Source organism: Capricornis sumatraensis, chromosome 2 (assembly GCF_032405125.1).
Source record: "Capricornis sumatraensis isolate serow.1 chromosome 2, serow.2, whole genome shotgun sequence".
Lineage (NCBI taxonomy): Eukaryota > Metazoa > Chordata > Mammalia > Artiodactyla > Bovidae > Capricornis > Capricornis sumatraensis.
This window is the reverse complement of record NC_091070.1, coordinates 190,503,067-190,521,713: the sequence shown is the minus strand read 5'-3', so window position 1 is coordinate 190,521,713 and position 18,647 is coordinate 190,503,067.

The window sequence follows — 18,647 nt, the reverse complement described above, 5'->3', positions numbered from 1 at the left end:
CGGAGATGAACAGAGATCATTCTGTCGTTTTTGAGGTTGCATCCAAGTACTGCATTTCAGACTCTTATGTTGACCATGATGGCTACTCCATTTCTTCTAAGGGATTCCTGCCCGCAATAGTAGATATAATGGTCATCTGAGTTAAATTCACCCATTCCAGTCCATTTTAGTTCACTGATTCCTAGAATGTCCAGAATGGGAAAGACTAGAGATTTCTTCAAGAAATTTAGAGATACCAAGGGAACATTTCATGCAAGGATGGGCTCGATAAAGGGCAGAAATGGTATGGACCTAAAAGAAGCAGAAGATATTAAGAAGAGGTGGCAAGAATACACAGAAGAACTGTACAAAAAAGATCTTCACGACCCAGATAATCACGATGGTGTGATCACTCATCTAGAGCCAGACATCCTGGAATGTGAAGGCAAGTGGGCCTTAGAAAGCATCACTACACACAAAGCTAGTGGAGGTGCTGGCATTCCAGATGAGCTATTTTAAATCCTGAAAGATGATGCTGTGAAAGTGCTGCACTCAATATGCCAGCACATTTGGAAAACTCAGCAGTGGCCACAGGACTGGAAAAGGTCCGTTTTCATTCCAATCCCAAAGGAAGGCAATGCCAAAGAATGCTCAAACTACTGCACAATCGCACTCATCTCACAGGCTAGTAAAGTAATGCTCAAAATTCTCCAAGCCAGGCTTCAGCAATACGTGAACCATGAACTTCCTAATGTTCATGCTGGTTTTAGAAAAGGCAGAGGAACCAGAGATCAGATTGCCAACATCCACTGGATCATGGAAAAAGCAAGAGAGTTCCAGAAACACATCTATTTCTGCTTTATTGACTATGCCAAAGCCTTTGACTGTGTGGATCACAATAAACTGTGGAAAATTCTGAGAGAGATGGGAATACCAGACCACCTGACCTGCTTCTTGAGAAATCTATATGCAGGTCAGGAAGCAATAGTTAGAACTGGACATGGAACAACAGACTGGTTCCAAATAGGAAAAGGAGTACATCAAGGCTGTATATTGTCACCCTGCTTATTTAATTTATATGCAGAGTTCATCATGAGTAATGCTGGACTGGAAGAAACACAAGCTGACATCAAGCTTGGCAGGAGAAATATCAATCACCTCAGATATGCAGATGACACCACCCTTATGGCAGAAAATGAAGAAGAACTAAAAAGCCTCTTGATAAAAGTGAAAGAGGAGAGTGAAAAAGTTGGCTTAAAGCTCAACATTCAGAAAACGAAGATCATGGCATCTGGTCCCATCACTTCATGGGAAATAGATGGGGAAACAGTGGAAAGAGTGTCAGACTTTATTTTGGGGGCTCCAAAATCACTGCAGATGGTGACTGCAGCCATGAAATTAGAAGACGCTTACTCCTTGGAAGAAAAGTTATGATCAACCTAGATAGCATATTGAAAAGCAGAGACATTACTTTGCCGACTAAGGTCCATCTAGTCAAGGCTATGGTTTTTCCAGTGGTCATGTATGGATGTGAGAGTTGGACTGTGAAGAAGGTTGAGTGCTGAAGAATTGATGCTTTTGAACTGTGGTGTTGGAGAAGACTCTTGAGAGTCCCTTGGACTGCAAGGAGATCCAACCAGTCCATTCTGAAGGAGATCAACCCTGGGATTTCTTTGGAAAGAATGATGCTAAAGCTGAAACTCCAGTACTTTGGCCTCCTCATGCAAAGAGTTGACTCATTGGTAAAGACTCTGATGCTGGGAGGGATTGAAGGCAGGAGAAGGGGATGACAGAGGATGAGATGTTTGGGTGGCATCACTGACTCGATGAACATGAATCTGAGTGAACTCCGGGAGTTGGTGATGTACAGGGAGGCCTGGCATACTTTGATTCATGGGGTCACAAAGAGTCGGACACACCTGAGCGACTGAACTGAACTGAACTGAATTTGTCTTGATTCATGGACCTAACATTCCAGGTTCCTATGCAACACTGCTCCTTATAGCATCAGACCTTGCTTCTATCACCAGTCACATCCACAACTCCATATTGTGTTTGCTTTGGCTCCATCCCTTCATTCTTTCTGGAGTTATTTCTCCACTGATCTCCAGTAGCTTATTGGGCACCTACCGACCTGGGGAGTTCCTCTTTCAGTGTCCTATCATTTTGCCTTTTCATATTGTTCATGGGGTTTTCAAGACAAAAACACTGAAGTGGTTTGCCATTCACTTCTCCAGTGGACCACATTGTGTCAGACCTGTCCACCATGCCCATCTGTCTTGGGTGGCCCCACAGGGCATGGCTTTGTTTCATTGAGTTAGACAAGGCTGTGGTCCTAGTGTGATTAGATTGACTAGTTTTCTGTGATTATGGTTTCAGTGTGTCTGCCCTTTGATGCCCTCTTGCAACACCTACCGTTTTACTTGGGTTTCTCTTACCTTGAACGAGGGATATCTCTTCACGGCCACCCCTCCTGACCTTAAACGTGGAGTAGCTCCTCTCAGCCCTCCTGCGCCCGGTGGATTTTAGATTACTACTTTATAAAGCAAAGTAGTAAAAAGTAATGAGTAGAAACAGAAAAATATTTGTGAAATAGATGTAAGTTGAAAAGGAAATAAAGACAACTTATGCCCCTGTTTTTACCATTTTTTTGAAGAAATAGAACATTATATCATCTTGAATGCCCTGTGTGTACTTTTGGGGTCCTATGCCCTACACTTTCCCTTCAGAGACAACCACCTCCTGACTTTTGTGTTTATCATTTCCTCATTTTAAAGTTTCTCCACAACCGTTTACTTTTGCAAGCACTTGTATTTTATATAAAAGGAACCATACTGGATGTTCTCTTCTTTGATTTTCTCTTTTCTACTTCACTTTATGTTCTTGAGGTTCATCCATGTTTCTGAGGTTCTGTTCCATTATTTTTTATTGTTCATCATTCCATTGTATGACTACTCCAGGATTTATTTAGCCTTTCTCCTGTTGATGGATATTTGGGTTGTGTCCCATTTTTTTGCTAGCACAATGCTGCTATGAACTTTTTAAATATATCATTCCTGAAATTGTCTAGGTTATAGAATCAGGACCAGTACTGCTCGATGAGAGGGGCTGCAGATTTTCCCTAGGTAAAAATTGGTTTTAAGATTGGTTACATTAATTTACATTTCCATCCTCATTGCATAAATATTCCAGTTGTTTTCCATCCTTACCGACACTTGATCTTGTCATACTTTTCTAAGCTAATTTTTACTCTATCCACTCTCTCCTAGTTTCAACCATCACTTCTGAGCTGCTGACCACCAGACATTGACCTCTAGCTAATATGTTTCTCCTCAGTCTGACCTGTGAATGGCTGCAAGAAAGAAGAGAGTAGTATATCCCCACTGGAGGCCCACCATTCAAGGAGATATTTGCAAGATTAATGGCCTTTATACTTTATTTCCTCACCTCCTCTCTCTCTCCATTCTATTAAATATACCAGCGTCCAGACTCTAATAAGATGGTTATTTTAAGACATTAGTCTGTCATTTTCCTGGGCTGCAGGTTTTCCGAGTAAAGTCACTATTCCTTGCCTCAACAAAGAAAAAAAAAGTTTCTCCTAAGCTCCAGATCGATATAGTCAACTCCTTGTATACCATCTCCTTCTGGTTGCCTTTAGCCAGAGCAAATGCAATGTGCTCAGACCAGCATATGGTTTCTGCAATTTGTGCCATCTTTACTCAGTCATCCGAACCAGAAACCAACGTATATCAGCCGAAAATTCTTCCTTTCCCTTTTATTCCTCATCTGAATCCTATTAATTCTACTCCTCAAATATCTCTTGAATCTGCTCGCGCTGTGCTCTTGTGGTTCATAGGTTTTTCTGGAACTCCCCTTTCAGGGTTCACATCTTCATTTCATGACATTGGTAAAGCCTTATGACTTGCTTGGCCAATGAAATATGTGCAGAGGTAATATATGTCACCCCCAGACAGAAGCTGCAAGACTCAGTGCATGATTCACCATGACCTATAGCCCTATCACAAGGACTGACAACAACCCTACATCTGATGGAGGGTCCATCAGCCTCAATTCTGGAGTGAAAACAACAGAAACCTGCTTCCACATGATCAGCATGTAGCATTAATGAAAAAATAAATTTTTGCTGTTTTAAGTCTCTGAAATGTTGAAGTTATTTGTAACTACAACATAACCAAGACTATTCTGAGAAATGCACCCTTCTTTCCATCTTCCTGACTGTTGTGTAAGCAGCAGGGTTAGAGAATTTTCTAGTTCCCTTGGAGTTCACTGGTATGAGATTTGACATTTTTTTTTTTTGCAACTTCCTGAATAAACTCTTATGTTGGCATGGAAATAATAGCCTTTGAATGCCCAACTTCAGAACTTGCTGAGTTCTTTCCAAGTGGCATTAGTTGAGGTTTTGGCACTTTGTTCCAGGGCACAGCCATCCTCTATCTGCATAAAAGTTAGCTGTTATCTTCTTTCCAAAGCCATCAAATCCCAAAATAGTAAAAGTAGGCTAATATCTTCCTGGCAAAGCCCAGGGTCAGGTTTCAAGGGCACCATTTAAAATCTAACTGACAACGAATGTAACTAGACTATAATGCTCAAAGAGCTACAGAATTTTGCTCTTAAGGAATTAACCAAAGCGAAGCCATGTTATGACACTAACCAAGTGAGAGGAAATTAATATTGGTTAAGCCAGGCATTTTATGTATACTGTCTTGTTTGGTCTTCAGAACCACTTTGTGTATTAGATATTCTTACTCTAACTGACAAATCATTCAAATGGTGTAAGTGCTGGCCAAGGTCATGATAAAGACTCTGGGTCCAGAGTCCAGACATTAGAGCTTCTTATAAGGTGTTTTGACTCCACCATAGACTCTTAACTGTGTCACTTCAGTTAAGGTTTAAAAATAAGCCAAAGGCAAGCAGATGAGTTTTCTGAGTCTTCACTCACTCATCCAGCAAACATTGCCTACTACTTAGTGTGAATGGCAGTGCTGGAGAAAGAAAAATGGAATAAGAGAACACAGAACAGATAAGAGGAAGAAATTCCTGCTTTCAAGGGGTTCATGACATACAGTGGTACACAATGACATGTAGGCAGGTTAATTGCAATGTGATGTGATGAATGCACCCATTTATTTGTTTACCAAACATTTACTAAGGATTGAATATTTGGAGACAGAACCACAGCCCTAGTCTTCAGGGAGCTCACCGGCCAGTGTCACAGGTGTTACAGGGGGAGCAACAGAAGTCAGCCTAGAGGGAGCTTCAGGAGGATACAGCTGGTTTTCTCAGTTGAGTCTGTGAAGTCTTCAGAAAATCTGAAGATTTTGGAGGTTGATTTTGGAGATTGATTTCTTTAATTGAGATGTATTTGTCCTATAACATTTTTGCAAGTTTAAAGCATACAATGTATTGATTTGATACATTTATATATTACAATATGGTTACCACCATAGCATTAGCTAATGTCTCTGTTGCGTCACATAATTATCAGGGAGCTAAGATTCAAAAGATAAATTAACAATGAGAAAAAGAGCATTCCAGGCCATTAGTGCAGCATTGTAGAGGCCCACAGAGCATGACTATGAATTCCTCCCCTGGAGAGAAAGGGAAATCTTCCCAAAGGAAGTGATAGAGCCTTGAAGGATTTTAAGATGTGAATTTGAGTGGAACTAGGACAGACCTCCAGAGAAGGTGATGGTACCCCACTCCAGTACTCTTGCCTGGAAAATCCCATGGACAGAGGAGCCTGGTAGGCTGCAATCCATGGGGTCACAAAGAGTTGGACACGACTCTGCTACTTACTTTCACTTTTCATTTTCATGCATTGGAGAAGGAAATGGCAACCCACTCCAGTGTTGTTGTCTGGAGAATCCCAGGGACAGCAGAGCCTGGTGGGCTGCCGTCTATGGGGTCACACAGAGTCGGCCACGACTGAAGCGACTCAGCAGCAGGACAGACCTCACAAACGAGGTGCAGAAAGACACCACCAGAACAGACAGAACAGCAGATGCCAAAGCATGGAAGCTTCTTCAGAAGCAACTGCAAGCCTTTGAGTATGGCTGTGGCCCAAGGTTCTCATGGGGAAGTTGTAGAAAATGAAACTGGAAAAACAAGTTCAGAGGCAGATCATGGAGAGTCTTGACTGGTTTGCCAAGGAAACTGAAATTTCTCTTATAAGCAACAGAAAACTATGGATGTAATGTCAATACAAATTAAAAAAACACACACTTAGAACAGAGCTTCATACACAGTAAGCCTTTAGCAAATATTAGTTATTACTATTTTTAATTATTGCCTTAGGTCAGGGTGTTACAATAAATATCATAGAAATAAGCAAGAGAAATTTATGTGTCACAGTCTGAGAGGCTGGAGGTCTGAGATCAGGGTGCCATCATGGTCAGGCTTTGGTGAAAGCTGTCTCCCTGGCTTACAAGGAGCTGTCTCCCTGGCTTACAACAAGCCATCTGCTTGTTGTATGGGGGCTCCACCCTCAGGATCTCATCTAAACCTAACTATTTACTTCCCAAAGGCCCCATCTTCAAATACCATCATACTGGGGAGCAGGACTTCAATACATGAATTTGGGAGGGATACAAACATCCAGTCTGTAGAAATGGTCATTATAAAAAGGTGTTACAAGAAGGAAATAATACGGTAACATTGGCAATTTAGAAAGCTCTCCCTGTCAGGCATGCAGGAATCTAAGTCAAGGGTTCCTTCCACCCAGTTCCCTCCACTGGCAGTACCTACTCATGTTGGCAGGTGTATGCGGGCTCCTCCTCTTTGCTTCCACATCCGCTCTGCTCCGCTCTTTCACTACCCTTAGTACTCATGTCTGCTTATATGCTGGTGCCTTGTGTTAGCTTATTAATTTCATGAGGACAGAGATCACATCGATCTCTTTGTCCTTATCATTGTCAATTAAAAAAAATACTTAAATGCACAGGACTCTACATTCCCTCATGACCTGGGCTGAGGTATACTCCACTTGGTTTCCCCTCCTTCCTCCATATTCCACATTCAGGTGCCTGACCACTTCAGCCTGCTCTGGTCCTAGGCTTCAGTTCAGTTCAGTTCAGTTGCTCAGTTGTGTCCAACTCTTTGCGACCCCATGAATCGCAGCACGCCAGGCCTCCCTGTCCATCACCAACTCCCAGAGCTCACTCAGACTCACATCCATAGAATCAGTGATGCCATTCAGCCATCTCATCCTCTGTCGTCCCCTTCTCCTCCTGCCCCCAATCCCTCCCAGCATCAGAGTCTTTTCCAATGAGTCAACTCGTCGCATGAGGTGGCCGAAGTACTGGAGTTTCAGCTTTAGCATCATTCCCTCCAAAGAAATCCCAGGGCTGATCTTCTTCAGAATGGACTGGTTGGATCTCCTTGCAGTCCAAGGGACTTTCAAGAGTCTTCTCCAACACCACAGTTCAAAAGCATCAATTCTTCAGCACTCAGCCTTCTTCACAGTCCAACTCTCACATCCATACATGACTACTGGAAAAACCATAGCCTTGACTAGACAGACCTTAGTCGGCAAAGTAATGTCTCTGCTTTTCAGTATGCTATCTAGGTTGCTCATAACTTTTCTTCCGAGGAGTAGGGTCTTTGAATTTCATGGCTGCAGTCACCATCTGCAGTGATTTTGGAGCCCCCAAAAATAAAGTCTGACACTGTTTCCACAGTTTCCCCATCTATTTCCCATGAAGTGATGGGGCCCAATGCCATGATCTTTGTTTTCTGAATGTTGAGCTTTAAGCCAACTTTTTCACTCTCCTCTTTCACTTTCATCAAGAGGCTTCTTAGTTCCTCTTCACTTTCTGCCATAAGGGTGGTGTCATCTGCATATCTGAGGTTATTGATATTTCTCCCAGCAATCTTGATTCCAGCTTGTGTTTCTTCCAGTCCAGCGTTTCTCATGATGTACCCTGCATATAAGTTAAATAAGCAGGGTGACAATATACAGCCTTGACGTACTCCTTTTCCTATTTGGAACCAGCCTGTTTTTCCATGTCCAGTTAGATCATATTTCAAAAGTTCCCACTCAGATCATGGGCGGTAAGCATCACATCTACTCCTCCCTCACCTTCCAGAACCATCCACATCCGTTTTCAGCTGTTTTGCACTGGTCTTGAAATAGATGACAAATGAATTTTGTAAGCCCATCTAAGCAAATGACCTCAGCACCCAAGTCATTGCCTGGAGTCGTCTACATTCTTAAATGTAGGGGGGAAATTGAGCTGCTTTTTCTTTCTAAATTCCCTGAATCAGTGGTAAACCCCTTTCACCCTTATAAACAGATGGGAGATGATGTTACAACACAGAAAACGTTCTCTGTTGCTCTAGCTCTTCCTTCATGGTTCAGGACTGACTCATATTTCTCTGACCTTGGCTGTCTCTGGGGCTGACATGTCAGATCACTGGGTCTTGTCTCAATAGAGGCAATAGATAGTCAGAGAGCTCCTGGAAGAAGACACTGATTATTTTTCAGTATCATACTGTTAGGCTTCACATCACGCTGACACTCCCCACCTGGATCACTTCACCATTCATTAATTCAAGCAACATTTATAGAGCTCTTACAATGGTCAAGGTTGTGCTGGATTTCTGAGGTCACAGAAGTAAGTAAGGTATATACCCTACCCTGGAGAAGATGAAGCATTATTCCAAGATGAAATGACCATGACTAAAACTTGCTCACTCGTATCAATGAGTTTGTAGGGTTTGTAAATAAAGGAATATGTATAACCACATGGCTATAATACAATTAATATAATATTGAAGGTAGCAAGGACATTAAGGAATAAATATGTATATACATATATTTCAAATAAATATATTATATATGCACACATGACATATATTTGCATATACTATATATATGTATGCATACACACAACACTGAAGCTGAAGCTCCAATACTTTGGCCACCTGATATGAATAGCCAACTCATTGGAAAAGACCCTGATGCTGGGAAAGATTGAAGGCAAAAGGAGAAGAGGGTGGTAGAGGATGAGACAGTTGGATAGCATCACCAACTTAATGGACATGAACTTGGGCAAACTCCAAAAGATAGTGACAGACAGCGAAGCCTGGCCTTCTGCAGTCCACAGAGTTGCAAAGATTCGGACATGACTTAGTGATTAAACAACAACAATACATATATATATGTGTGTGTGTGTGTGTGTGTGTATATATATATATCTACTGATACACAATACTTATGTATACCTATCCTATATATAGCCTACATACTTCCTATATGTATATTATATTAAATATCAGTATATATTTCATGTGTAGGTATTTACTATACTGCTTAATATGAGCCACACCTTTTTAAAAATGGTCTTAGAAATTAACTCATTTAATTCTCATAACTCATTTAATTCTCATACTATCTCCATGAAATATGTACTATTATCGTCCTTCACATTTTACAGATTAGGAAAGCTTATATATTTTAATGTGCTTACATCTACTAAGTTATTGAGCAAGGATCTGAGTCAGGCAGAATACCTCCAGAGACTCTGTTATTAAACTTAATGCTATAAACTGCAAAGGAGGTAAATAAAATAATTTTTCCCACCTGACAAGGCTGTGTTAGCATGCAGAATTTAAGGCAGGAGAGGAGTCCTTGATCAAATCCTATGAGGTGGAAATTTGCAAACCACCCTCAAAGAATGGCAAATGACTTCATTTGGTTGGACCACAAGAAGACAATGCCTGTCTTTAGCTCTGTGAAAAGGTCATGTGGAAGAGGGGCCTCATTCTGGAAGGCAGCATGAAAGTCACTAGGTAGTCCCTGGTCCAGGGACATAGATGGTGTCTGGCTTCCTACCAGCAAGGATATACAGGAGGGGAGCATCACCACTTTTTGGCCCAGCTTGACCTGTCTGAGTAGTCTAGCCTACTAGTCCATTTTATAAGCAAATATTTCCACAAGGTTGACTTTTTAGTACAATGGTGCTAGAACCTAAGTGGTATCCTCTCTTGCCTAAAGAGACTGCCAATGTCCACAGTTGACAATAAAGGTGCTAAGGATATGTCCGTTAGTCTAATGCCATGAAATAGACCACCCAAACTTGAGGGTGTAAAACAGCAATCATTTTATTGTGCTCCCAGATTCTATGAGTCAGGAATTGGTAAAAAGCATGATGGGTACATCTGTTTTCTGCATTACAATGTCTGGAGATCCAACTGGAAAACTTTGGGCTGGGGTGACTCAACAGGTGGGAGCAAGGACTATCTGAAGGCTCCTTTCCTCACATGTCTGGAGTTGATGCTGTTTGTGAGAACTGCCTCTGAGACTATCAACCAGAACTCCTGTAGGAAGCCTCAGCACATGGCTGCCTGCACTTCCTCACAACATGGCAACTGGATTCCAAGCGTTACCACCCCAATAGCACCAAATGGAGGTTATGTTACCTTCTATGATCTGGTCTCTGAGGTCACATAGACTCTCTACTAGTATAGTCACAAGCCCACCTAGATTCAAGATGAAGAAACTAGACTCACATAATTAAAATCGTGAATGTCAAGATTATATTGTAAGAAGGGCATGTGGGCTGGGAGACATTGCTGTGGCCATCTTTGGAGAATGCAATCTGCCACAGAGCTCATATTCAGAACCCAGAGAACTCCCAGAAGTTGAACCCAACCACCTCACTATGTGCAAAAATCTAGAAAAGCAAAATATAATGACTATTTCTTGAATCACCTCCCCACAGAATTTCAGGTGGTTCAATACATTCCATTATAAATTCCCTCATATGGAATTCTTTCTTTTTAAGTGTAGCTAAAAATATATAATAAGAATATACAATAAAATATACAACAAAATATAGTATAGAATTTATTTATATATAATATTTATATTTGTATACATATATTGAATATATTGATTATATTTATATTTTATAAAACATTTTATAAGCCTTCAATTTATATCACATAAAATTTATACTATGTAACTATAATATTTATGAAAGTATAAAATACAAATATATGTTATAAAATATAATGAGAGCTAAAAAACCATTTTGAACTTTCTTCTAAGTATCTGCTTTTTCTTAAAGATTTCACTTCTAAATAGTGGGGAAAAAAGTAATTTACAATCACTGTGACACTGAAGTATATATAAAAGAAAATACTATAAATAGCAAAAGCATTAAAAATAGTTCGCTTGAATTAAACAAAGCCATGATTGGGAGTCATGGGCTTCCTTTGTAGCTCAGTTGGTAAAGAATCTACCTGCAGTGCAGGAGACCTGGGTTCGATCCCTGGATCGGGAAGATCCCCTGGAAAAGGAAATGGCAACCCACTCAAGTATTATTGCCTGGGAAATCCCATGGACAGAAGAGCCTGGCAGGTTACAGTCCATGGGTTCATAAGAGTCGGACATGACTTAGTGACTAAACCACCACCATGATTTGAAAAATCTCAAATGTAAATAAAACGGAAAGTCAGAGATTCAATAGAATTTTATCTTCATGTACAGTCACACTTTCGTTATTCTCCAATGAGAGGGTTAACCAATATATGGCAAGCCTCCCTGAGGGAGATTTCAGCATACAAGGACTTTTGCAATCCAAGACTCTTGAAAACCATGACCTCCAAGTAAACAGATCTCTTTGCTCTTCTATGGAATATCCTCCAGAGTCCTCTCTTCTCATCATGTTCCCCTCCTCCACCACCACCTCCCTTGACCCCGTACCCCTCCCCTAACCCACACTGTCCACCATGACTCAGCAGTGCTCATTAACCACCTGCAGGTGCACAGGCTTAGGCACATCAGATCTGACCCAGAATTGTTCACAGGAGTCAAATTATACTCACCCACACACCAAAAAGGAGGTCTGCTAGAAATCTTTTAAAAACCGGGTGCTTAATTTATATGAGACGGTGTCTAGACATTTATTTTCTGGAAATATTTAACTTGGATAAGACATGTGGCCCCCAAAATGAATGCAGGATTGAAATATTTCACTTGAAAATTTGTGCAAGGAAACGTCTGGTTGAGTGCAATGAGGTTAAACATCGACATATTTTCCTAGGATGGAAAGGTCATCCTGTTTGCCATGTGCCAGCAGGACCTTGCTCTGAATACTCCTGGTATTATGTTAAAAGTATAGAGTTTAGGTGATAATTGCTTTTGCTGTGCCTACTTTTCTAGAGTTATATATGCCTTTACGTGAATCTATATGTGAATGCTAACTTAGTCAGTGGGGGACAAACACTAAAGAGAGACATTCTGGAAATCATATATAATGGAAGCTTTATTTGAATTAGAAATTTTTGCCTCAATATCTCAGACTGTAGGGTCCAGCAGGTTTTTCTATGTAAGGTTGAATAGTAAATATTTCAGGCTTTGCCGGCCATTCAGTGTGTCATAGCTTCTCAACTTTGCCACTGTGGTGTGACGGCGGCCAAAGACAATACATGCATGAGTGGGTAGGCTATGTTCCAATAAATTTTGTTCCACAAAACAAGCATTTGCTGACCCCCTGTTCTAAAGCAGTAGCTTTTGAATTGTTTTAACTGTGACTCATAATAAGAAATGAAATTTATACCATCATCCAAAACTTGGGTGTGTGTGTGTGTGTGTGTCTGTATGTGAGTACTTTCACAAAAAAAATCTACCTTTATAATGAACATACACCAATATTTTCTATTCTATTCAATGTGATTCTAAAATCATTTTCTATTAAAATACAGTTGGTTTACAGTGTTTCAGATGTACAGAAAAATGATTCATTTATATATATATACACCTTTTTCAGATTCTTTTCCATTATAGGCTATTACAAGAAATTGAATGTAGTTCTCTGTGCTATATAGTAGGTCCTTGTTGTTATCTTAAAAATCATTTTCTAAATGCTGCCAGCCACCATCTAAGTTGATCTCAAGACCCACTAAAGGGTCATGACCCTCAGCTTGCAGAACACTGTATCAGGCTAACTCTGTGCTTGTGTTTAAAATGAATAGTCAGAAGCAGACAAAGAATCACTGTCCCTCTATTAATGAAAGAGACTGCTTGCTCTCAGTCCAAAGCTTCTGTTGCCTGCTCGAGTTTTCCCATCTCTGGAATCTGATAAAAGTTGTGACCCAATAACCATGGAGAACACGCATTGCTGAGAACTAGTACAGAAGTACAGGAAGCTGGATGCCTTATCTTTTCAAAGTGGAATGAAAAACGGAATCTTTTCTCTTTGAAATGAGTCTAGTAGAGCTGGCGGAAACGTTTCTCTAGATGGAGTCCCAGTGGGCAAGAAAACAAGGAGGAATAATCTTTTTAATACAGTTGACCAAGTCCCAGTAAGAATCAGACACCTCAGTCCGAACCCTGCCGGGACCACTATTTAGCTGAGGATATTTAGCTTACTCCTCTCTCGGTGCCTCTGCTTCCTTCCCTGCTAACTGAGTGACCTTGAACAAGTTTCTGCACCTCTCTGCACCTCAGATACCTCAAGCATAAAGGAATGCTGGCTGCCTTAGAGGATTGTGATGCTGCTGCTGCTGCTGCTAAGTCGCTTCAGTCGTGTCTGACTCTGTGCGACCCCATAGACGGCGGCCCACCAGGCTCCCCCGTCTCTGGGATTCTCCAGGCAAGAATACTGGAGTGAGTTGCCATTTCCTTCTCCAATGCATGAAAGTGAAAAGTGAAAGTGAAGTCGCTCAGTCGTATCTGACTCCTGGCAACCCCATGAACTGCAGCCTACCAGGCTCCCCCATCCATGGGATTTTCCAGGCAAGAGTACTGGAGTGGGGTGCCATTTAACACAAGCCGAGCACAGTCAGTACTTGATTTGTAATACATGCTACTAGCACTTGGTGGAGAAGGCAATGGCACCCCACTCTTGCTACTAGATATATGACCCTTAATATGTAATACCTGCTGCCATTTCACCCACCTTTAAATTTTAAAAGTTTCAGAGAAATTAAAACATAAAAATTAATAGTCCAATTAATTCCTATGTTTTCTATACAAATTTAATAACTGTTAATATTTTGCCATATTGGCTCTTTCCTTACCTCTCTCTCTCTTTATATATGTGCACACACACACACACACACACACACATAGTTTGTGAATTATTGGAACATAGCTTACGAATATCAAAACACTAATATCTCTAAATAATTTAATGTGCATCTCTTACAATTTTATTCTCTCATATGATATCATTATCATGCCTCCAAATTTAATATTTATAAAATATTATGGAATACATGTTTCATATTTAACATTTCCCAGTAATTCTCTTTACAGCTGTTCTTCTTTTTCCAATTCAGCATCAAAGCATGTATCACACACCACACTTGGATGTCATGTCTCTTTCAAGTGTCACACATGCACACTCAGTCATATCCAATTCTTTACAACCGTATGGACTGTAGCACACCAGGCTCCTCTCTCCATGGGATTTTCTGAGCAAGAATACTGGAGCGGGTGGCCATTTCCTCCTCCAGGGGATCTTTCCAACTCAGGGATCGAATCCATGTCTCCCGAGACTCCTGAGTTACAGGCAGATTCTAGTATACAATAGTTCTTATGCCCTTTTTCTTTTTTTCCTTTCATGGCACTGACAGTTTTGAAGAGTCCAGGATAGTTGACTTATGTGTGTTTGGTTTAGAATAAATGAGTAGAAACTGGGATTCTCACTGTAAAAAAATTAAGAAACAAATCTGAATGAGTTAGCTGAGCAAGAACACAATCATATTAGATTTGAACTTCATGTTAGGGTTCTCCAGAGAAACATACCCAAGGTATATATAGAAAGAGAGGGTTTTTTTTTTTTTTTTTTTAAAGAACTGGTTCACACTGTCATGGAAGCTGACAAGTCCAAAAGCTACAGGGTGGGTCAGCAGGCTAGAGACCCAAAAGAAAGCCAACTTGTGATTCAAATCAAGGGCTATCTGCTGCAGAATTCTCTCTGGCTCAGAGAAAATTAGTCTTTTCATAGTCGGGCTTTCCACCAATTCAGTGAGGTCCCCCCACATTATGGAGGGCCATCTGCTATATTCAAAGTCACATATTTAAATGTTAAACTCATCCAAAAACATCCCTGTAGGAACATCCAGAATAACGTGTGTCCAACCAAGTTGACATTTACATTAACCATCACAGACTTCGATAGACACAGAGATAGAGATAGGTAAACACATATACATTTATTTATTTATTTTAGTTCTGTACTGAAAGGTCCCAAAAGCAATGATACCCTTGTAATATAGAGCACACCTAATGTCCAAATCTTGGTTTCTAAATCCCATTCCCCACCAAAAAGAACCAGGGCTCCTTGGGAAAAGAGCTGATTCTGGCCTTGGGGCAAGGAATTACAAGGTAAGTCTGGAACATCTTATGCCAGAGAATGAGGAAGTACTGAGAGATCATTGGAGACATATCAAAAAGACAGACACTGGTTTAAAAGAATCTCTACTGGTAAAATCTGAGTGCTGAAGAATTGATGCTTTTGAACTGTGGTGTTGGAGAAGACTTTTGAGAGTCCCTTGGACTGCAAGGAGATCCCAGTCAATCCTAAAGGAAATCAGTCCTGAATATTCATTGGAAGGACTGACGCTGAAGCTGAAACTCCAATATTTTGGTCGCCTGATGTGAAGAACTGACTCATTTGAAACCTGATGCTCTGAAAGATTGAAGGTCGAGGGGGGAAGGGGATGACAGAGGATGAGATGGTTGGATGGCATCACCAACTCAATGGACATGAGTTTGAGTAAGCTCCGGGAGTTGGTGCTGCAGTCCATGGGGTCACAAACAGTTGGACACAACCGAGTGACTAAACTGAACTGAATGGAACTGGTCAAATCAATTGAGAAATCAAAACAAATAATGCTAGTAATGATTTACAGCACACTCGACAACAATAAAGGGAAAAACCTATTAAGATCGTGACAATAACAAAATAAAAACTTGCATGGGTGCAAGGAGGGAGATGTTTTGTTTTGTTTGTTTGTTTGTTTTGAATAGTTGCTACTAAAAAAAGGGAAGATCTGACAGACTTCATTGCTGACAGACCAATCCTTGGACACAGGTAAACTGATTAATTGTCCTCAAGGAACCTGCCCTGACATTGATTGGGGGCAGGGGGAAAATGTAGGGAGAGAGAAATAGTCATTGAAATTATTAAAGAATGGTTGAAACAAATTGAAATGATGATGCAGATGGTGATGGTAACTATTTATGGAATAAATACCAAGACTTAGACCCAGCACTTCCCACTAGCCTTTTTACACACATTACATGTTCCTCCCAAGGTCAGTCTGAGAAAAGTAAAAGTGACTTAATCTCAGAGAGTCAGGTGGGGTGCCCAAGGTCTCATTGCTGCTAAACAACAGGGCTGGGATTTGACCTCGACCTGCGAGGCCAGTGGTCTCCTCCTGCCCCCAGCACTTGCCTGTGGCCTGATTATGGGAGTTACTCCTTGGAGGAAAAGTTATGACCAACCTAGATAGTATATTCAAAAGCAGACACATTACTTTGCCGACTAAGGTCTGTCTAGTCAAGGCTATGGTTTTTCCTGTAGTCATGTATGGATGTGAGAGTTGGACTGTGAAGAAGGCTGAGTGCTGAAGAATTGATGCTTTTGAACTGTGGTGTTGGAGAAGACTCTTGAGAGTCCCTTGGACTGCAAGGAGATCCAACCAGTCCATTCTGAAGGAGATCAGCCCTGGGTGTTCTTTGGAAGGAATGATGCTAAAGCTGAAACTCCAGTATTTGGCCACCTCATGCAAAGAGTTGACTCATTGGAAAAGACTCTGATGCTGGGAGGGATTGGGGGCAGGAGGAGAAGGGGACGACAGAGGATGAGATGGCTGGATGGCATCACTGACTCAATGGACGTGAGTCTGAGTGAACTCCGGGAGATGGTGATGGACAGGGAGGCCTGGCGTGCTGCGATTCATGGAGTCGCAAAGAGTCGGACACAACTGAGCGACTGAACTGAACTGAACTGAACTGAACTGAACTGAACCAGAGGCAGATTCCAGCTCTGCCTCTATGTGGACTTGGATAAATGACTCTGCATCTCTGAACCTCAGTTTCTCCAGCCTTTTCTCAAAACCTTAGCACCTCTTGCTCTTCTGGTTGTCTCCCTCTTTTGTCTGACCTCTATCCCTGCCCTGACCAGAGCTGCAGGCCCTTCCTAAAGAAAATCAGTTAGTTAGTCTATTTTCCATCTGCCCAGTACTTTACCCCGTTCATGCACACAAACAAAAAAGGCAGGTGCCAGGAGAGGAAAGCCTGAACCCTGTAGTATGGGTATCTTCTCTTCCATCGCTCCTTCCAAAGTTTTAAACGTGGGGCAGGTTGAATAAGTTTAGGGAAGAAGATGTGGATTAGTGAATCGTTGCTTGCTTTATAAAATATCCTGTACATAAAGAACAGTTCAAAGACTGACAAAACAAACAGCTGAACCCACCACCTAGATCTAAGAATGTTAACATTTTGCTGTATTTGCTTCAGATGTTTTTTTAAAAAATTAAAACTTTTAGTTGAAGGTTCAGTAGAAGTCCTCTTTGCAAACTTCCCTGACCTCAATCCTCCACTTCTCCCCTAGAAGTCATCACTATTGCATAGTATAAATACTCTTCCTGACCAGATATTTACATCATGTAAAGAGAGTTCATTTTAAACATGAGGGCTTGCTTTACATGTTTTTTAAATGTGCGTAAAGGACATTACCTTGTCCTTTCTGCAACTCACTCTTTTTTATTTAACAGTATGTGTCTGCGATTTATCCCTGTCACTAAATGGAGCTCTAACTGATTCCTTCAGTTGTTGTTTCATATTTCATCTACAAATGACCAGTGTGTTTATCCATTCCCCTATTGATGCACTTTTAGATGGTTTCCAACATTTCAGTATTAGATAAAATGATGAAAGTGAACATTTTTGTGTCTCTCCTTCTGCCCATAGGCGAGAGTTTTTCTAGGATTTTTGCTTCCCAGAGGCAGCCCTGGTTGCCAGGGCATTTTCATGGTAATCTCTATTCACTGATACTTCTCAAACTGATTTTACCAATTTTTAGCACCACCTTTGCTTCCTTATCCTCATCAACCCTTGATAGTCTCTGTTCTTTGTGCCAATCTGATGGATGACAAATGGTATTGCATTGTTCTCATCTGAATTTCCCTGTGATCAGTAATGCCACACATCTTTTCATGTGATTATTGGCCATTTGAAATGCCTGCTCACAATCGGTCAGTTTTTCCATTGAGTTGTTTGTCTTTTTCTTATTGACTTGTTTGAATTATTTATGTATCCTGGATAATCAGTTTTTAAAACTCAACTGTGTTGTAAATATTGGAACAAGCTTTGTAAACTTCAAAGCAGCGTGGAAAAACATGGGTCTTTATTAGTGTTCGTTTTACTCTTACACATGTCTTATCACCTAAACCAGAGCCTCCAGAGGACAGAGAATGTGGCTTCCTTATGTTTATTTATCCAGAGCGAGTGTTAATAGGAAGCAGCCTGGAATTATGGAGGAAAATTATGGCTTTAAAAATAGAAATGGAGTTAATACTGCTTCTGCCATTCAATAGCTGTGTAAGCTTGGTCAAGCCGCTTAATCCCTCTGAATCTCTGTTTCTTTTGTTCTAAAGTGGGAAGACTCTCTCCCAAGGTTGTTGTCAAG